Raw genomic sequence first — 22,696 nt, forward strand, 5'->3', positions numbered from 1 at the left:
CCCAGGATGTTCACCAAGTTTATGGCGGTCGTAGCGGATCACCGGAGACTTCAGGGCATTCAGGTATTTCCCTACCTAGACGACTGGCTGCATCCACCAAATGTCTCTTGTATCAGGCCCTACACTACTTCTGGCTTACAAGTTGGGCATCACGATCAATATCAACAAGTCCCATCTGGCTCCGGTTCAGATCATAGACTTCATCAGGGCACGGTTGGATTCGATTCAGTCAAAGATTTTTCTCACCATGGAAACGATAAGTAAATCTCAGACTCCATGTATTGGCGATCTTGGATCACTCGGTAGTCACAGCAGCCGATGTTCTCAGGGCCCTGGGTTCGATGGCAGCCGCAATCTCTATCCTCCCTCTTGCACGTCTTCACATGAGAGTTCTTCAGTGGAATCTAGCAGTTCAATGATCCTGGCTAGACCTTCCGATGAATTTCCACATCTGAATCAATCGGACATGCAGAACGTCACTCCAGTGGTGGCTTCAATCAGCGGACATTTTCATGGGGCGCAGCTTTCTAGCCCCTCCGGCTCAAGCCATGGTGACCACGGACACTTCCCAGCTTGGGGGGGGGGCACTTCCTGGGAAGAATGGTCCAAGACACGTGGTCCCCTCCAGAGACCAAGCTACACATCAATGTCCTGGAGATGAGGGCAGTGCTTTTAGCGTTGAGAGCCTTCCACCCTGTCCTACCTCTGGGGATGGTAGCCATTCAATCAGACAACATGTCAGTAGTCTGGTATATAAACAAACAGGGAGGGACCTGATCCTACCCCCATTGTCGCAAGGCCATGAGGGTTTGGGAGTGGACCATATCCACCAGCCAGTTTCTCATAGCAACACATATCCTGGGACGCTCCAACATTCTAGCGGACAGTCTCAGCAGGGCAATCCTTCTGCCTTATGAGTGGTCTCTGAAACATTCAGTGGCGGAGAAGATCTTCCGTGTTTGGGGTCAACCTTGCTGCGATCTCTTCGCGTCTCCTTCCAACGCGAAGTGCAGCAACTTCTTCGCTCTGATCCCCCTTCCGGGGGATGTCCCCAGGGACGCTCTGGTCCATGCTTGGCCTTCCGGGCTACTGTATGCTTATCCCCAGTTACCTCTTATTCCAAAGTTCCTTCAGAGAGCTTGCTGGCTGCAGTGCAAAGTCATTCTCATAGCTCCCTTCTGGCCGCATCAAGTGTGGTTTCCCTTCCTGTGGTCTCACCTGTTGGCTCCTCCTTGGACTCTAAATCCATGCCCGGATCTGATCTCTCACCCGTCGGGCTTGCCCCTGCCCAACCTGGACAGTCTCAAGCTGACGGCGTGGCTGCTGCAGTTCCCATGATCATCAGAACTCCCAGACTTTTGTCCCCTGTTAAGAATATTCTGGTAGTTTCTCTTAAAGCCTCCACTAGGAAACTCTACAATAGCAAGTGGAGACGTTTTTGCATTTGGGCCTCTCAGCGCACTCTGAACCCGTTTACAGCCCCCGTCCCGGTCATACTGGATTTTATGGCTGATCTTTTTCGATCAGGTGCAAGTGCTTCCACCATCAAGGTTCAGCTAGCTGCCATCTCTAATTTTCATGTGGGTGAAAATAAGGTTGCTGTGGCTTCTGCCAAATTGTGTAAAGCTTTCCTGAAGGACACTTTTTTTATTGCGACCTCTAGTTAAAGAAACAGTGCCCCCCTGGTATCTGACTGTAGTCCTTCAGGCTTTGACCTCTCCTCCTTTCGAGCCAGCCGGATCAGTTCCGATGAAGTTTTTGTCATGGAAGACAGCCTTCTTGGTCGCCATCACTTCAGCCAAGAGAGTTTCTGAGTTGCAGGCCTTATCCCCCTTCCCCCCATTTGGTTTTCCACAAGGATAGGGTTTCGCTGCGTACGAATCCTTCCTTTCTTCCCGAAGTGTCCTCAGCAGCCAATATTAATCAGTCTGTAAATTTGCCAATCTTCTTCCCAAATTTCCAAAATAGAGGTGAACGTAAGCTTCAGTTATTGTATGTCCATAGACAGCTTTGTTTTTACCTCCATAGGACTAAACCCTTCTGGAAGTTGGCTCAATTGTTTGTCTCTTTTTCTAAACCATTTTTGGGCAAAGCAGTTTCGAAAGTGTCCTTAGCACGGTGGATCACTCTTTGTATTGCACAGGTTTATATGGACAAAGGCTTATCTCCTCCTGGTGTATTGAAGGCTCATTCCACTAGAGCAATGGCCACTTCTGCAGCTTTCTGGTCAAGAGTTCCGTTAGACGATATCTGTGCGGCAGCGACTTGGGCCAATTCGCACACATTCATCTCTCATTATAAATTGGATCTTATTTCTAGAGGGAGATCATCCTTTGGCTCTGCAGTGCTCAGAAATATCCTTCCATAGGGGCCTCCCAGGAATACTGGTAGCTGGGGACTCTGTCCCATATGTGCAGAATGAATAAGTCAACTACTTCAGATAAAGAAGTTATGTTCTTACCATAACGTTCCATCTGAGTAGTAGACTTCATTCTTCTGCACCTTCCCTCCCTCCATCCCCCTCACTCTTCAGGTTTTTCCTGTTTAGGATTGTGGTTATGTTGCCATTTAGTGTCAGCAAACTCGATCTGGGGCTAGATAGGAGGAAGTGATGTAATATAGGTAAGGGAGGAACTTGGAGCTTGGAGCTGATGCTTGAAAAGTTTTGCCGGCTCTGATCCGAATCGGATCCGTATACCCATATGTGCAGAAGAATGAAGTCTACTACTCAGATGGAACGTTATGGTAAGAACATAACTTCTTTTTTTGTCAGAAACACTGTAACAGCAATATGTATTCTGTGTGTTTTCCTTTAGTCTGTTGGCAGATGACTGATCAAACTTTATTAAAAATATCGATACTGACAACAGAAAAAATATTACAGCGAAACCTACAGGCACAGGTGGATGATTTATGTGATTATGGTTACGCATACACATAGGGAATAAAATTAGACTGCTAATTTGCACGCAACCAAAAGTGCAGTTCTAATATTACTTGTCTCAAAGTCCACCTATGCATGTAAAATTATTCATTAAACAGGAAGAGCATACAAGTAATGATGACTTATAAAGTTAAAATAATGGCTAAAGTATCTAATGAGTAACTCAGGATCAGGGTTATCTTATTATGAATACTTTAAATGCACTGTAACAAAAGGTAAAATGGATTTGTATATGAGGCACTTAGCACTAGACGAGCCTGTAATTAGCTAAAAAGCAAAATAATCATGCTCATATTTAATAGCTGCACGTATAACCAACTTAGTCCAGTACTAAAAATGTTGTTAAACATTAATAAAATATTAAGTTGAAGGCAGCAAGTGTGGCAAAAGAATACAAGCAGGTGCGTCTGTGCTAATCTTTCATGAAAATAATAAAGACTGAAGTCATGCATCTGTTCCATAGGTGTATCACCTTCCGTGTATTTCAAACACTTTTTCCAACCATCCAGGTATCAACATAAAACACTGCTTATGCAACAGACAAGCAGCTACTCTGTCACATAGCAACACACACATACTTTCTCTTTCATACAGCTAACAACTAGTTCAAATTCCACACACTCCTACTCTTTCATACAACACACAGGCACACAGTGTTTAAACTTGTTTTTTGATCAACTTTGGATGCTGGATTTTCGTTTGGAGATTTATAAGTGATTTGTATGCCATTTGTATGCCATTTGGGGACCACACCTGAACTTTATGACTTTTTTGTTATCTACTTTTTTATCTCCGTACTCTGTTTGCTGTGTGTGCTGTTCTTGTTTTATGTTCTTGAATAGTTAACCAAGCCACCTTTTAAAGTTGCATCTACTTCCTTTCTGAAATTTGCACCTGGAAAACTGCCTTGCTGGTGACTCTGACTTCTGCTAAGAGTCTGTGAACTTCAGGCTCTTCTGTCCGTTCCCCCTTTCCTTAATTTTCCACAGACACAGGGTGTGCCTTAGAACCAATTCTACTTTTATTCCTAAGCTTATTAACAATGTATCGTTGAATCAGGCTGTTCAGCTTCCCTCCTCCTTTCCTTTTCCATAAAATAAGTGAGAGAATTCTCCATTCTTTAATTTGTGTAGACCGTTCAGATATTAGAAAAGACCAAAGATATTAGGAAATCTGAGCAGCTTTTTTGTTTCTTTTCATGACAAGAAATTGGGTTTGTCAGTTTCCAAACAAACTATTTCTTAGATTTCTAAAACCATTTCCTTTTGTTACTCTCTTCATGGCAGCCATCTTCCTACTTCTGTTTGAGCTCATTCTAACAGTGCATTTGCCTCTTCTGGAGCTTTTTGTTTGAGTCTTGATGCTAAATCCATTTTAGAAGTTGCTGCTTGGTCTTTTGTGCATATTTTTACTAAGCACTACAGGTTTGGTGTGTTTTCAAGGGCCAGGGCAGGTTTTGCTAGGTCTGTTCTCCATTTGTTTTGGAGAGTTCCTCAGTTCCATCTTCCTCAGACCATTCTTGACAGTAGCTTTAGTATTCTCCCTCTTGTAAGGAATACTGCAACAGTAATAAAGAAAGGACCTAATACAGTTGTTTAAGAGCTTAATCTCTTTTGCAGTATTCTGTCCCTTCTCCATTTCCCCTGTTGGGTTTCCTCCTTGTCCTCTGGCAGAGAGGACTTCTTTTTTTCTAGATGGACATGTACCATGTTCCTTATATTCCTCATTTCCTGCTTCTGTTCTTCTGGACAGTTAATTTCTGAGGGTTTGTGCTCGTATGTCACTTATGTGCTTTATGCTTTAGATGTAGGATATGCATGTGGCACACAGCGCATTAAAGGACCTAGGCTTTGTTATGCTGGGTAGATGTATTGCTGCCTCTTTAGAAAATCCCTATTCCTACAAAATAAAATTCCTATGTTATGGTAAATTCTTACAGAACTGTACTGTGCTTTACATCCACAATTACCTCGTCCCACACCCACCCAGTAGTTCTAGCCACTTTGCCTCATACCACATCTGATTGTAGTAAAAAAAAAAAAAATACCTCTAAATCTCTTACAACAGCAATCTGGACAAAACCAACAAATAATGGGGTTCAAAGACCCAGAATCAGGGACAAATTTTAAATAGTACTGTCATATATTTAAAATCACTAGAAGAAAATTTTTTTTAATCAGTATGCGTTTTCTGAAGAGAATGTAGTCTGAAACTGAAATATTTGCCATTAGTCACTGTTGTCCATAATGTTTCTCAGTGATTTGCCAGAAAACCACAGATGTTAAGTTGTCTATCTCGCCTTCATTCTTGCTGGATGGGATCGGCTCCGACTCGGCCACTCTAAAAGCTCGAGAGCTAGTTCCACCGGCTGAGGCTCCCCTATATCCCACAATGCTAGGCGGTAACTCCAAAGATCTCAATTGCCGCTATAGCGATCGAGGTGCTTTTCAACCGGCTCGTCAGGTTAGTTTTAAAAACAACTAGTTGTCTTCGATAGACCCCTCTTTTAAGTTAGTTTTCTTCATAATTTTATAAATTAGGTAATTCCTTCCATTCTTAGTTTATTTTTCCCCTTTTTTTCCTAAACTCACTAGAGTTCTTCCCTTGGGCTTTAGGCCCAGTCCCTCCCTTCCTAGTAGTTGGAGTGACTGTGTTTTGTAGGGATTTAATTTTCTAGTTACTTATAATTTAATTTAAGTTTAATTTAACTTTTAATAAGTGTAATCGGTGTGTGTGTGTGTGTGTGTGTGTGTGTGTGTGTGTCAGTGTGTGGTTACACTTTTTCTTCTTAGACATGTCTAAGGAATCAAAGGTCTCAGGCTTTAAGAAGTGTGACTCGTGCTGTCAGAAGATGTCTCTGACAGACGGTCACACTTCTTGTGTATACTGCCTGGGACCTTTGCACCTGCAGGACTCTTGTGCTGTCTGCCATGGCTTCAGCCCTAGAGTCCTGCAGGAGCGTAAAAATAAGCTCATTCTAAGGGGCTTATTGAAGCCTGAGGGTCCCCCGACTCAATCTTCGGGCAAACCCTCGAAGCCTCCCAGATCTTCAGCTCCGGTCTCTGAGTCGTCTTCTGGGGCTCTGAAGGCTGTTCGAACATCGGCTCCGGCCGGAGCCGATGACTCTCGAACTCATGTCCGTACTATTTCCTCTGCTCCGGCCGGAGCCGAAGAAGACATTGCTGAGTCGGCTTCGATAAAATTGTCGGAACCGACCTCCAGGAAAAGGTCCAGATCACCATCTATCGGCTCCGTTCATTCGGCTCTAGCATCACCATTGCTGTCTGAACGGAGCCATAGATCTCACTCCTCTAGGTCGTCGAGACTATCAGATCATGACCTTCAGAGGGTAGTGAGTCGACTTCTTAAGTCCGAGGCACTGGCCCAGATGCTTCAAAGTCCGACTCAACAGTCGAGGACTGTTCCCATTACTCAGAATGTTCCTCCTCTGACTCCTTTGAGTTCGGAGTCGGGGTGGCTCGGACCCGAGACTGTGGTGGCGTCGGAACCGATACCGTTGTCTTCGGTGCCGTCGTCTGCTCAGATGTCTTCCTTGGAAGAATCTCGGCGCCGGACTTCCCTCGTCGGCTCCGAGGGGGTGAGTGGCATCGGACCCTTGTCCGACCCCGCTCTCCCTCTCGGTGCTTCGGCGCTGGTGAGTTCGGCTCCGACATCGGCCTCGGAGCCATCACTGTCGGTGCCGGGGGAGGTTTTCAGATTTTCGGAGCGGAGACCTCTGGCTCTGCCTGACAGGGGTGCCTTCGAGGTCATGAGGAGCGTGTTAGAACCTGGTTCACCTCCACAGTCTGCTCCGTCTGCCCCCCCCTCCACGGTGCCTCCGGTGATTTCTGCTCACTCTCTCATCCCGGACCGTAGAGAGCCAGCTCCTTAAGTATCCCCAGTGGGGATCTCCTCCTCTTCCGAGGCCTCTCCTGACCCGGTAGGAGAGACCCTAGGAGGAGGCAGTGCAAGAGGAAGCACATTGACTCCCCTGAGTCTGTCACCTCTGACACTGATTTAGAGGAACCAAACCAAAGAATTGAATGAATCAACCAAACGAAACTGGAGAACAGCAACAAAATTTATTCCGGTACCTCGGCTGAATGCCTTCAAAGGAATCCTTTGAAGGCATTCAGCCGAGGTACCGGAATAAATTTTGTTGCTGTTCTCCAGTTTCGTTTGGTTGATTCACTGATTTAGAGGATTCTGAAGGTTCCCCTCATTCCCCCTCTGAAGATGTCTCCTTTGCAGACATCCTCGAAATCTTAAAACAGAGGAGGAATTGGCCAGCCCTCAACCCTTCAGAGGATGAATCTGTGTATCTTGAGGCGTTTGGCTCTCGCCCTTCCACCTCCTGGGTGTCCCCTCCCTTTGGCCCCCTCATGCAAGTGGTGGCAAAGAAGGCCTGGACGGCTCCTGACTCAGTGGAACCCACCCCCAGGAGACCATCAAAATTTATCACTGCCCCCAAGGACAAAGAATTTTTAACCAAAGGCGTCTCTGTTGATGCTATGGTGGTGGCTGCGGCCACCAAGAAGGAGTTAGCTGATCCTTCAGTACCTGTTCATCCTCCTAACAAAGAGTCTAGGTCTATGGACAGGTACGGGAAGCGGATGTTCTCGTCAGCGACCTTTACTATGCGCTCGCTGAATTACCTGTGTCATTTCACTCGTCTTCAGAGGGATTTGCTCAAGGAAGCGAGCGAAATGTTAAAGGACCCAACAGCTGCGGGTTTTCAAGATAGGATGAACTCTCAGCTGGCGACCCTTAATTCTATAACTAACTCCTCCATGCGCCTCCTTTCATATGCGGCGGATGGAGCAAGTAGAGCGGCAGGTACAGGTGTGGCCTTGCGTCGGCACGCCTGGATGCGGCTATGTAACTTTGCGGACCCTTTCAAGGCATCCTTCACTAACTCCCCTTTTGATGGATCATCCCTCTTTGGTCCTCAAGTGAAGGAAACCCTGACTAGGTGCGAGACTGATGGCAAAACTCTCTCTGCCGTCGGAGTCCGTTTTTCTACTCCTTCTAGGCCTTACCCCAAAGGCCAGAAGGGGGGAAAGATGTGGTTCCGCAAACAATCTCAGGGAGATTTGCCTGACGCACAGAGTCGATTCCCCTCTAGACGCAGGGGGGGAAACAATAATGGTAGACGCTGTCCTAGAGGCAGAGGGAGCCCGCAGAATCAGGGCAGTCGAGAAACTTTTTCCGACAAGCCTTTTCAGCATCCCTGAGGTGTTGCCCGACTGTCCACCTTCGGAGGCAGTCAGGGGAAGATTATCTCTGTACCCAGAAGCCTGGCTATCCCTAACTCAAGACAAGTGGGTACAGTCTGTCATTTCCGAAGGCTACAGAATCCCATTCTTTTTCATTCCAAAGCAATCCAAAAAATCCCTTCCAGACGTTCCACCCAGTCAAAGGGAGCAAGCAGCACTAGAAATTTCAAAGCTGGATTCCAAGATGGCTGCTTTAGTCTCTAGTCTACTCTCTGAGAGCTCCTCAGCTATTTAACTTTTTTTTTTTACAACTATACATCAACCTTTTTCCTCAAATTTTTATACTAAAAGATTTTATAAATCTTTTTCTACGAGGATTATTTTTTCTTCTGGAATTATTATCCTGGGATTTATTTTACCTCAGAACATTCTTGGTCTCTCTGCTGCTGGGACTCATACTGCTCCAGTCTGTTCCTGGTATCCTGTTAACTGCATTCCATTTCTGGGCATGGCTACAAAATCTGACTCCATGGAGACTCAGCCTACAAAGGCCAAATATACTTCAATGTTCTCTCCTGAAAAAGATTCAGGTTCAAAAAGACTGAAATCATCTAGACAACCTACAGAAACTATTAATGTAAGTAATAAAGATTTAAATGGCTCAAATTTCCTTTTTAGAACTAAAAAAAAAGCATTAAAAATCCAAAAAAAAATATACAAAAAACTTTTCAGAACAGTTTACAGACTTTTAAAAAAAAATAAAGCAACAAAGCAGTAGTATTGTATTATTTGAAAATAAAAATCTCTTGGAGGAGTTAAAACAGACTTATTGGAAAGTGACGATCTGGAAGCCAGGAGTTGAGAAATAACATCATTATTAAATCTATAATTGTAGAGAGAGCACACAGAGCACTGCGTGCAAAAAAGATTCTTCCTCACCCAAGACACTTTCCAGATCCTAGAAACTAAAACAAAAAAAACAATATTCATATATGTCTCACAAAACTATCATTTCCCAAGATCTTTGATAAAAAGAGGATTATTAGATCGAATGGCATATCCTAATACCCCTTCTTTCACAGCAAATGAAAAGATTTGTAAAACATTTAAAAAGCTTCTGACATTGTATCTTAATATTCTTACTGTTAAGAAACTACAATAAGGTTTGATCTTTTTTTTTTTTAATATAGTATTATTGTTGTTACATGATTTGTAATTCTGGTGTGACATTATATATTATACTTAAAGAAGAACTTCATAATTTTTACACATGATGGATTTGGTGTGTGACAGTGACAGGATATGTTATATATAGATTTGTGTGATTTAGAAGAATTAAAATTTAATTTATTTTTTTTTTTTTCTTTTTCTCTTCTTTGCTTGCTGCTTGCTGTGATAATAATTAAATTAATTTTTTTACACTTTTGGCTTTGTTACTGCTGTGTAAGCTGTATGATTTTTGAGGGGAAAACATTCCATCTCAACATTCTAGCAAGAAAATCTTCCCTCAGAGTTCCAGCTGATGCTCTGCATGAACATGCGCACACTACAGTCTCTGGAGATGGATGGTGAGATGTCATCATGTGAGGAAGGGAGGACAGTTTCAAATTCAATAGCACTAACTTTTAATAGATCTGGCTATTATTTAAGTGTTTTCTCTTCATAAATGAGGGTTTTTTTAAATTTAAACAGATTCATGTCACATAATATATTCAGTGACTTTTAGTGTGTCTGCATGACTTTCAAAACAAGCTGCTACTTTCAAGCAGAGTGAAAAAATGTCTCTGGAAACAAATGAACAGTTTAGTTTTATATATTAAAATAAAAAAAATGTAAAAAATAAAAATACATTTTTTTTCTATTTTTTTTTTTTTTTTATAATATATTATACTTATACTGAAGTGTTTAATTGAAATGTTACAAAGTATACCTGTTCATAAGGTTTGAAATAACTATCTTTAATATGATTAGCTGAATCTACATGTATATATTTAAGTTCTGTTTTAATTAGATTTTCAAAATGTTTACTTTAAAAGCCTTGTCTTTTCATGCTGTTTTGCTATGTTACATCTATAGCTTAGAAGAATAGTATGGCTATATAACCTAACAGAGTCATTAGTAAAATATTCAAAAAGTAGATTTAAAATTATATGTATGCACATTGTTGTACAATCAGTCCAATATATATGATGCTGTTTAAGTTACTATTTAATAATATAATTATACTTTATTCATGTATATTAACTAGTGTTAAAAACTTACACCTTATAATATTTCATTTTGAATAGTTCCTGTACTATTATTATCTAGTTAATAGATGCATCTCCAGACTGAATTGTTTTTCATTTTGAGATATGGTTGCTTGGTAGTTGTTTTTTGCTTTATTTGAACTATAACTAAATACTCATTCTACAGGTATTAGTGCTTTTATCATACTAATGGTCATGTTGATTAATGAAATTATCACTAAAGTACTAAAGAAGGTTCAGTAGATAGTGCATGACTATTATCTTTAGTTCAGTAATGCTATGCTTATTTACTTATATTATAATGTTACCAGTTGGTTTTGTTATACTTATATATGTTATCTTACATATCTTTCAGTTTTAATTGTATTACTTCTTATGATAGAGTGTTCTAGTTAAGCAGAGTGTGATTTATTTATTATTTACTTGTTTCTCTTTCTCTTGAAATACTTGAGGAAATACATTTAATCACTATAAATTTCAATTTTTTAGTAGTATTACTCTGTCTTTGTTATGTTAGGCTTCCTTTTGGTAATTTGTATTCTAACGTTAGTATTATTATCTATAATTACAATGACAGGGGATTGGTGGTAGGCACACTAGGGTTAGGATAAAGGTTATTATTATACATTTCATGGTTCTTAAAAACCTTTTTTTTTTTTTTTTCAACAAATATTATTTGATGACTTGCTTGAATAAGACTGTTTTTTTTTTTTCTTTTTTTTTTTTTTCTTTTTTGTTGTGTTGTTGTGTTGGATTTGAGTTCACTTAGCATCAATAATGAATATACTTGTAGAATATGAATACCTGTTGACATAATTTCTTTGGATGTTAGATGTTGTTAGAGCATTCAAGAAAAAAAAAGTTTTATTCAAGAGACCCATATTTCACGTATTGATTGGAATAAAGAGTTAAAAAAAATGGATCAAAAGATTATAGCTTCAGGTGACTCATCTAACTAAAATTCATTGGGAATATTATTGATGAGAAATTTGATGATGAGGGAGGTGGTGCTTATTTACCGCTTCTATTGCTGGTTTGGACAAAGTGGTGACTGGAATGCAGTTATAAACCCTGTAATTGATCGTTCCGCTCCACTGTCACCTATAATCTTCAATCTACTCTGGCTATAAATGATTTGATGACAGAATATAATTTAATAGATCCCTCCTCTGACTGTAAAAATATAAACAAGAATGATATATATACTTATTATTCTAAGTGCTATCATTCTGGTGGTCCATTTAGACTTCTAATTTCAGATTATATTTCAAAATATATTGTGGACTTTACTACAGAACCCAGATTCTTTTCGGATCACTCAAGAATTTCACTAAAATTGAACATAAAACCCAATATCAAAAATAAAACTATGTTTAATAAGTGGACCTTAAATAATAACTTATTGTCAAATGAAGATATTTGCAAACAAGCTTCAGAAATCCTAAATGAAATGGTGAATAGTCTTGAATCATCAGACATTCCTTATGACATACAATGGGCTTTTTCAAAAAACAATACTTTAAGAAAGAGGAATTTAAAATCAAGAATTTCTTCGTTGGAAAATCATCTTAGTCTGAACTATGATGCTACTTTAGAAAAACAAAAAAGCTACTTGCTTCATATTCAGAATGGGCCCAGGTTCCATCTAAATTGTTAGCGAGAATTATTAAAGTTAACTTCAGAAATCCAAATATTACATCTTTATCTTATAATAACAGATTATATAATACTGATGAAGAGATTATTCAACTTTTCACCTCTCTTTACACTGAGTTATATTCAGGTTCTTCTAATTCTGTTAAAGATAATCACTCAAAACTCTTTTAGACTCTTTGTAGTTCCCTAAACTTAATGATAATCAGCAAAACTACTTTCTACCCCTATATCAATTTTAAAATCTCGGATTCAATAGATAATCTTAAATTGGGTAAATCTCCGGGACCTGATGGTTTTACTCCAGAATTTTTCAAAACTTTCAAATTGGTAGTTCTTCCCTTTCTATTTAAAGTTTACAATCATATAAGAGTTAATGATATCTCTGATATTCATTGGAACACATCCCAAACCATTCTAATTCTAAAAAATAATAAAGATAAATCTGACCCAGTAAATTATAGACCCATTTCTTTAATTAACGTGGATATTAAGATTCTGTCATCTATTCTGGCTAACAGATTGAAACAGATTTTACCCTCAATTATCTCGTCAGATCAATCAGGTTTTATGTCTCAGAGACATGCTTGGGATAATACTCTATCTTTAGAGACTATACTTCATCTCATTAAGAAAAATCCAAACCCTATATATGCTTTGATTATAGATGCATCAAATGCCTTTGACAGAGTATGTTGGAACTTTCTATTTCAAACTATGTTATGTTTTAATATTCCCTTATTCTTTATACATTTTTAAAAGTTTTATACAAGAATATGTTTACTAGACTATACATTAATGGTCAATTTTCTGCTCCGATAAAGATCACTAAAGGAACAAGACAGGGTTGTCCATTGTCCCCTTTTCTTTTCAACATTTACTTAGAACCTTTGCTATTGTTTATTACTCAAAATACTTTTCATAACATCCTAAATTCTTAATACTAATATTCATTTCTCTGCTAAGTGCTGCGGATGATTTAGTAATCTGCTTTCAAACTCCATTATCTGATTACAGAAAAATAATGAATTCTATTGATTATTTTTCCAACTATCTTTTAAATTCTACAAAACTCATATTTTTCCCTTAAATCATTTAGCACACAAATCTTTTTGTTTCAGGCGATCATTTTCAGTTTACTTATAATATAAAATATTTAGGAATCAATTTAGAACACAATAATAAATCTTCCTTTCAAAATAATATTAATAAATTATGGAACTCTATATTGTCTGATATGGACAGATGGAAGCATCTAAACCTTTCATTTCTTTCAAGGGTGGCCATTATTAAAATGAATATTCTGCCTAAATTTCTTTACCAATTCTCATCTTCTGATCAGATAATTTCAAAAATTTTTGAGTCTGTAAATAAAGCTTTGGCAAAATTCATATGGTCCTAAATCTGTTAGAATTTCCTATTCTAGATTGGCATTTTCGAGGACAAGGAGGTTTTGGGTTTACCTAATCTTTATCTCTATTATTTGATTGTCTCATCCAATAAACTTCTTACTATCTCTAAATTCAATAACACTTCTTCCAAATCACTCTTTATGGATAAAATTATGGTATAATTATGTCATTTCTAATAATTTAAATCCTGAAGCTATTCCCTATCTCTCTGGATAGTTTATTTATTAAAAATATATCTACAGTATTTAAACAAAAGATTAGAGATTTCCAAACCTTACTCAAAATGTGTAAACTAGAAAAGATCTCGCACCATGTTCAGCCAATTCATCTAAACCCAAATATATTATTGGACAATAAACTTTTGAACTTAACAAACTATCCTTTAATTAAAAATCTAAAAGTAGGAGATGTTTTGAAATATCTTGACTTGCCTTTATCTGACTGGCGTAAGTTATTGAAAGTAAACTGGAATTACTCACCAATTCTTACACAACTAAGAGCAATAATCAAATACAAATTTGTATCTCTGGTCCCCATAGACTCACAATTGAAAAACCTTAACACGATTATCAAAATACTTTCATCATCTGATAAAATGCTCTCAAACTCATATAAATTAATTAATTCTTTAATGATGGACCACAACTGTCTTTTATCTAATGTTTGGTTGAATTATAATTCCCAATTGTCAGAATCTCAGAAAGTCCTGGCTATTTGACACACTAAATTTTATCTTTTTTTAAAAATTAGCATACACACAATTAATGATTAATAATGATGCCTACTTTACCCCAATCAAATTAAACAAATTTAACCCAAATAAGTCCCCTTCGTGTTCATGCTGTTCTCATCCCCAAGCAGACCTCCTTCATATTCTATGGTATTGTCATTTTTCTCACAGATTGTGGACATCTTTGAAAGACTGCAGAAAATGGGATATCAAAAATCCACGTTGACGTGGGAATTTGCTATTCTACATATTCCATTGATTCAGCTTTCAAAAGTTGATATTCATGTTATTTTTATTTGCTCATTACTAAAACTTTATATAATACAAAATTGGATTGATCGTTCTAAATTAAAATGGGTTACTTTCCAGAAAATGGCTTTTAAATTTATTGATGCTCAAAGATACTTAGGTGGAAGTCCAAAAAAAAAGCTATTAGAAAGGTTGTGTTAGAAAAGGTTCTAAACATATTAAATAGTTAATGTTAAATATTTTTTTTTTTTTTCTCTCAGGTTGCCTAACTTGTATATAGTGTACATATGGTGTATGTTTTATTTCTAAATAACTTATCAAAATCTCATGAAGGTTGTTATCACTAGATGAATTGTTATATGTTCATTTATGCCTTCTTGTTATGTATAATCTTTTAATTGTCTTGCTATTCATATAATTAATAAAAAAATTTTTGAGAAAAGAAATTTCAAAGCTGCTTGCAAAAAGAGCCATTCAACCAGTTCCAGCAGACCAACAAAGATCCGGAATCTACTCCAAATTCTTTTTGGTTCCAAAAAAACAGGGGACTGGAGACCCATTTTAGATCTCAGCAACTTGAACAAGTTTGTCAAGAAAACAAAGTTCCGGATGGTCACGCTGCAGTCCATTCTACCCCTTTTAGGGCGGGACAACTGGATGTGCTCAATAGATCTCCAGGATGCGTACTATCACATCAGAATGAGTCGACGCTCCAGGAGATTCCTCTGTTTCAGGCTGGCTCCAGGAGATTCCTCTGTTTCAGGCTGGGAACCAGTCATTTCCAGTTCAGGGCCCTGCCCTTTGGTCTCACTACAGCCCCCAGAGTGTTTACCAAATGCATGGCAGTGGTCGCCTCTCACCTGAGAAGACAAGGATTCCAGGTGTTTCCGTATTTAGACGACTGGCTCCTTACAGCCCCCACCAAGCATCTTTTGCTTCTCGCCAGAGACTACACTTTTCACACATGTCAAACACTAGGCATTTCAATAAATTACGAAAAGTCTGTCTTGTCGCCTTGTCGTGTTATTACCTTCATAGGCGCAAATCTAGACACAGTCAACATGTCAGCCAGACTCACAGAGCAGAGAATAGCAGACATACACAGACAGGTCTCTTGTCTTGCAGAGCAACAAAGTCAAAGCCAGATTGATCCTGAAGGTCTTGGGGATTATGGCGGCGGCCATCCCTCTTCTACCATTAGCTCGCTTCCATATGAGACTCTTACAATGGATGCTCTTCACACAATGGTCTTTCCAACGACTTCCAATGTCCCATCCTATTTGGATAACACAATCGTGCAAGAATCATCTCTCTTGGTGGATCACATCTCCCCAGCTCCACCTCGGGAGACCTTTCGTCCCTTCCCCTCCGGTTGCTACAGTGACAACGGACGCCTCCCTGATTGGGTGGGGGGGGCATTACCAGGGCAGGACGGTCCAAGGCATGTGGCAACCTTTCGAGTGCCACTTGCACATAAATGTCCTAGAGATGAGAGCAGTGCTTCTAGCATTGCAAGCCTTACAAGACTCTCTTCCCAAGGGGACTATAGCAATTCAGACAGACAATAGGTGTGTAGTGTGGTACATCAACAAACAAGGTGGAACCAGATCTTACCCCCTATGTCGAGAGGCACTCAGACTGTGGCAATGCGCGATTTCTTCTCAGCGGTTTCTGTTAGCAATGCACATTCCCGGGAAGTCCAATGTGATTGCAGACAAATTGAGCAGAGCTATTCTCATGCCTCACGAGTGGTCTCTGAAGAATTCAGTGTTGGAGAAAGTTTTTCGAAAGTGGGGCCGGCCTTGCTGCGACCTTTTCACTACTCCCCAAAACAGCAAGTGCAACGATTTTTTCACCCTCTTTCCCCAACCAGGCCACCCCAGCAGAGGCGGCTCTAGTACGATTGACCCCGGGGACTTCTGTATGCCTTTCCTCCCTTCCCACTGATATCTCAGCTAATACAGAAAGCCATCGCTCAGAAAGCTTCCATGATCCTCATTGCCCCTTACTGGCCTCGACAGGTTTGGTTCCCATTTCTCCACCGTTATCTGTTGGAGCAACCTTGGCATCTGGACCCAGTTCCAGACCTCTTGACTCATCAGTCAGGTCAGTTGCACCACTCCCTCCCTTCTCTGAACCTCACAGCGTGGTTCCTCCAATTCCAACTCTAGCCAGGCTTCCTCTAATATCTCACTCAGTTCGAGATATTTTGATAGCCTCTCATAAATCTTCCACTCTGAAGATTTATCATAGTAAGTGGAAACGCTTTTCCTGTTGGACACAGTCAAAGAATATAGATCCTTTCACTGCTTCCATTCAATCAGTTTTAGACTTTCTAGCCAAACTTTTCCACACAGGTTCGTCTCCGGCTACCATCAAAGTTCAATTGGCAGCAATATCGAACTTTCATGTTGGAGTCTCAGAGTCCTCCATTATGTCTCACAACCTCTGCAAGGCATTTTTAAAGGGAGTTCAAACCACCTATCAGGGATTCTCCTCCTCAGTGGGATCTCAAATTGGCTCTAGCGTCCTTAATTCTTCCCCCATTTGAACCTGCGGCTTCATGTTCAATGAAGTTACTATCTTGGAAAACACTCTTTTTAGTAGCTATTACTTCAGCTAGAAGAGTCTCTGAACTCCATGCTCTGTGTAGTCGACCCCCTTATCTTTTGTTTCATAAGGATAGGGTGTCCTTGCGTACTAATCCGTCTTTTTTGCCTAAGGTAGCTTCACTGGCAAATTTGAATCAAACCATTGATCTTCCTGTGTTCTTCCCTAATTATTCGAACAGGTCACAACAAAAATTACATTGCTTAGATGTTCATCGCCAACTTAGGTACTATTTAGACAGGATCAAACAATTCAGGAAGTCTGATCAACTGTTTGTTTCTTATGCAGAAGGTAGAATGGGCCTTCCAGTTTCTAAAGTATCTCTCTCTAGATGGCTTACTTCATTGATTACCCTTGTCTATGAGATCAGACATCAACAGTTGCCATCCAAACCCAGGGCTCATTCAACTAGAGCTTTAGCCACATCTATAGCTTTCCAAGATAGGCTGTCTATTGATTCGATTTGTTCTGCAGCTACTTGGGCTTCTCCCCATACCTTCATTTCTCATTATAAGTTGGACTTGACCTCTAGGGACCGAGCCAACTTTGGTTACACTGTACTCAAGAGTCTGTTCCGATAGGCCACCCGGGACAAGGTGCTAGGGACGCAGTCCCATCCAGCAAGAATGAAGGCAAGATAGACAACTTAACATTTAGAAGTTATGTACCTACCATAACGTTCCATGTTAGTTGTCTTCTTCTCGCCTTCTTTCTTGCATCGCACCCTCCTTCCCCCTAGCCTGGACAGACCTAGAGGAGTTTGTTTTGTTCCTTTTATGGAATTTCCTTGCTGGGCTTAGCTTTCAAACGAGATCTGAGGAGTTACCGCCTAGCATTGTGGGATATAGGGGAGCCTCGAGCCGGTGGAACTAGCTCTCGAGCTTTTAGAGTGGCTGAGTCGGAGCCGATCCCATCCAGCAAGAAAGAAGGCGAGAAGAAGACAACTAACATGGAACGTTATGGTAGGTACATAACTTCTAATTTTATGAGGAACAGATTAAAAGGAGGCAAATTTGGGGACATTTTTAGTGTTTTATACAAACAGTATTCAGAGCTTATTTACTAATCGTGTAAAGCCAGAATTTAAGGTGTGCCAATGAAAAGATTGTAAGTTACTTTCATCCACCGTCACCTCCCTCCACACACACACACACACACACACACACACACACACACACACACACAATTTAGTGACTGCAGTCCTCAGATATTTGGCAGAAAAACACATTTTGTGAGGCACAGACCAAGTATATGAGACAGATTTGGGGACATTTCTACAAAATCATGAGCGGTTTCAGTAAATAGTAGACGGAGTAAATTATCCAGCATATTTCATACAAAGGCACACAGTGGTCCTGCAAAGCCAGATTTTAAGCTAGTTGAAAAGTAAGAGGGTAAGTTGCAGGCAAAATATTAGGGAAATCAATGATGGTTTAAAATTTGTTTCTCACAAAGGTTGACCAGAGAGCAAATCTTTAAATTTATTTTGTACAAATGAACATTTTCCCTTAATGGCAGACGTAGTACCACCCCACCACCAAATCTGGTTGCCTGACAAATTATTAAAAATAAAGGTCAAGGAAAATAAATATTTGTAATGCCTTCAGCTGCAGTAGTCCATTGGCTATATGGGTTTTGCTTTACCTGGGGAACAACAGTCTGCCAGTTTCCAAAATCTGTCTCCTTCCCACTCTTCTTCTCTGACTACTGATTGGACAGCCCTGTGGTGGGAAAACCTTCAGTACTTTCCTGTTGCTTCATGAAGAAGCAGTTCACAGGCATCACAAATGGCATCAATGGCCCACTGCTCCTTTCTGTCAAGCAAATCCCTTTTGGGGAGCCCTTCCACATAGAAATGTTAACTGTATTAGTTGTAAAGATATAATACATTTCAAGCAAGTGCTTTTTACTTCTATTTTATTTTAGCAGTTCTGCTCCTTTGAGAATTCTAGTATTTCTGTAATATCAGGACAACTGTTTAAGCTTTGGCAAATCTGGGGGCTGATTTGTGTAGGTAAGTGTTTTAGTAGGGCAGGGTTCTGTAGTGCTTGCTACACACTATGAAAACTTACCTGACAATTTTGCAGACTGAATTTACTTGTAAGGAGGTTTCTGAAGGAATTTAGTGTACTGATTTATATGTTAGTGTTTTGGGAACTACTTCTGTGTGTGAAAGGGTAAGTGAGCTGCTTGTGAAAACTGTTTAACAACATATCTTCTGACTCATTAAAGGGACTGGGATTCTTACCACATCTGCAGTTCCTACTCAGTCACAGCATGGGCATTTACCCTGCCTGCATTCAATGGTCTGACTTCTGTTGTTCCTAGAAAGAAAGAAAAAATAAAACCTACATAAGAGCACTTACTGACTCTTGGGCTTAATCTTCACCTCATCCGATGGTGGATGACTCTGCAGTGGCCAGCAGTAATCCCCCCATTCAGACCACTCAGTTACTTATGTGGCTTCCTGTGGTATAGTCCTTTAAGCCACCATGAACCCAATAAATTTCGGGGTGGCAAAGAATAGAAAACTACAACACTTTGAGTGTGATGTTTTTAACAAACAATTTATTGAATGTTGTGTTCAACATGTAAGGTAGCTCATTTTAATTAGCTTAAATGCGGAACATAAGGCCACATATTGGTGGTTGTGGCCTGGCAAGAGACCTTTTGATTGGGCAGACGTTTCTTCTTGTAATCAGGCTTCAAGGATGCTACTAATGAAAAAAAAAACTTGTGAATAAACATTGTTCATCAGAAAACATGGTAATTATTTGAAAAGTTAACTTTCATATTTTAGTCAAGAAATTGCTACACTCAATCCTGGTACTCAGAATACAGTACCTATAAATTATGTCTCTAGAAATATTCCTGAGAAAAATGTGTCAGAATTATCTGACAAAGACCGGGGACAGGACTTTGTCTTCTGTAGATTCTGAAGTCCAAATCGCACATGCCGAGAAAACTTGGTCCTTACAAAATCCTTTACAGAAATTTTCCTTTCTTCAGATTATAGCCAGGATGAATGAGGTGTTTTTATGGAGACAAATGGATGCTCCCCTTGAAATGAGGCTTATGTTATGATAAGTGTATATGCCATAATTTATGCCTGTTCCTCCACTAGTGCCAGCCTTGGAGGATGTATATAATTCTACCTTTAACAATCCTGATTCACAACCTTTTAGTCCTCAGAAAAAGGCGACAGGATGTACAAAGTTTCTCAAACTAACAGGCACTTCGTTTTGACCCTGCAGCCAGCTGCACATCTTCTCCAATAGGGAACTGTCCTCTGGTGTCCTCCAACCCTTCCACTCTGGACAAGGAGGGGAAAGTTTTGGACATATTTGTTAAGACATTATTTACTACTTCCACTTTGACATGTAGAATTCTCAACTGTCAGACCCATATGTGAATGTTTGTTCTTTTTTTGTAATCGACAGTTGGAGATAACTATCTACCATGTTTCCCCTTGAAAGTAGCACCATTTCTCAAGTATCTAAATGTGCCTTAAGGATTGTGTGTTGTTGAGCAGATACTGTGTCCAGGGCCACTGCTTCTGCTACAGCTTTTAGGAGGTTGGCTTGGGTACGCAATCATACTTTTCTGATGAAGTAAAATCTGAATTTTGAATTCCTTTTTAAATGAGGTTTTTATTTGGCCCATCTGCTACTGAGGTCCTCAAACCATTTGAGATAAGGAAATGAATTCAGAGTTTGCAAGATTTTTCTGGCCTCCCTAACAAATATCCCAGATTCTTTTTCACATCTAAGAAACAAAGCAAACAATCCCGCCTTCTCAAACCAAACAGAAATGTAAAGAGATGGCAGGAGGGAAGCAGTAAGAAACAATGATCTTTTCCTAAAAAGGGACAGTCTACAGGTGCAGAATAATTATACCTGTAGAGTGACTATACTGGCACCCCCAACACGCTCCTGCCTGTACCTCTCAAAAATCTGTTCCAGCAACTGGTTCTGTACATTCCCTTTTGGCAACAGATTGTGACAGACACATAGGTATTGTAGATGCTTCAAGAGGAATACAGTTGCCACTGAATACAAATATCTCCTTTCAGATGTGTTGGGGGGGGTCCTTTTCACCTCTGAACCAAGCAGAATTTTTTGACTGAGGTTCTTCACCACTTACTCACCTTAGGAGTCATAGAACTAGTGCCATTACATCAAAAATGGCAAATGTATCCATTCCAGAATATTTCTGGTACCAGGATTCTTCTTGGAGACCAGTTCAGGATCTTTCTTTCATAAATCTGTATGTAAACGTTCCATAATTCAAGATGCTCACCCTTCAGAGTCTGTTACCTCTCATTCCCAGGGAAGCTTTATGGCAATATTTGATCTAAAAGATGCATACCATCAGAATCCCATAGACAATGGCTTCAACAAATTTCTAAGATTTTCTATGTCTGCATTACCCCTTGGATTATCTACTGCTCCAAGGATGTTTACAAAGTGTCTTAGCTTGTTGTTGACTGAATGGAATTCATATATTTCCTTATTTAGACAAGTTAATCGTCTTTGCAGAGTCTTTTCTCAGATGTCAAGAGTCACTGCTATAGGTTTAATCTCTTCCGAGCAGCTTGGAATTCCAGGTAAATATTCAGAAATCCTGCTAGACCGATGACACAGGATTGCCTTTTTATCATTTGTAGACACCTTGTAGCAAAAGGCTACTGCAGCAGTGAGAATGATGAACATAGTACAGTTGTGTAAGTTGCACTTACCCACAACAGTAGCTGTTCAAATTCCTCACTGCTGCAGTAACTGCACCCATCATCATTCCAACCCTCCCCCTGCCATTATTGTATATAGTTGGGATATAAACTAATTGGTTATTTCTTGCCTAAAGTTAAGAATTGGCGTACTCATCCTAAAAACAAGAAAGTCCTCAAGAGTTTCCACTCTTGACTGCTGATTTTTCCCTCCACAGGCTTGTCCAGTCAGCAGTCAGAGTGGAAGTGTGGGAGGGAGTCAGAGCTTTTGGAAGATAGCCAACTGAACCTAAAAGGCTATTGCAGCAGTGAGGAATTTGATTATTTACTGTTATGAATAAGTGCAACTTACATCTCGGCTGGAGCGCCTTCTGTGTGGAGTCTGCATGTCCTCCCCGCGGTCAAGTAGCGTTAGAAAGACATGCATGAATGGGCGTGCCTTTGTTGAAGGTTGGGCGTCGAGCTGGCAGATCGGCACCGTAAAAATCTACTGCCAGTGATTAGCGGATCAGAGTTCCACTGTGGCGACCCCTAACTGGGAAAAGCCGAAAGAAAAACAACACAACTGTACTAACGCACATTTGACTTTAAACAGAGCAAATGAAGATGTTGAGTTACTTTCATTCATAGCAGTGGTTCCCCCGCCTCCCACCCACAATCTGGTTGTTTGCCATCTGCCAGCATATTAAAGGAGAACAAGATTAAATATCCCAATTTATTTCTCACTAGTCACGGATTTTGAAAATGAATAGCACAGGTCGCTTTCTTGCACAGCACAGCTAGCCAACCCCCAAAAGCAGTAATATTCCAGTTTATTTTACATAAATGCACATTAGACCAAATCTTAATGCCAGCCTTTAATTTGAACAAATGAGGAAGTCAGAGTTGCTTTCATCCTCAACATAGC

General features: G+C 39.9%; 1 protein-coding gene across 1 annotated transcript in view; it reads left to right on the plus strand.

The window, feature by feature from the left end:
* Positions 1–22,696, plus strand: part of LOC122791726 (39S ribosomal protein L23, mitochondrial-like) — an 888,113-nt gene that overhangs the window by 259,870 nt on the left and 605,547 nt on the right. The window lies entirely within an intron of this gene.

This window comes from Protopterus annectens, chromosome 17.part0 (genome assembly GCF_019279795.1).
Source record: "Protopterus annectens isolate FY-2018-M chromosome 17.part0, PAN1.0, whole genome shotgun sequence".
Lineage (NCBI taxonomy): Eukaryota > Metazoa > Chordata > Ceratodontiformes > Protopteridae > Protopterus > Protopterus annectens.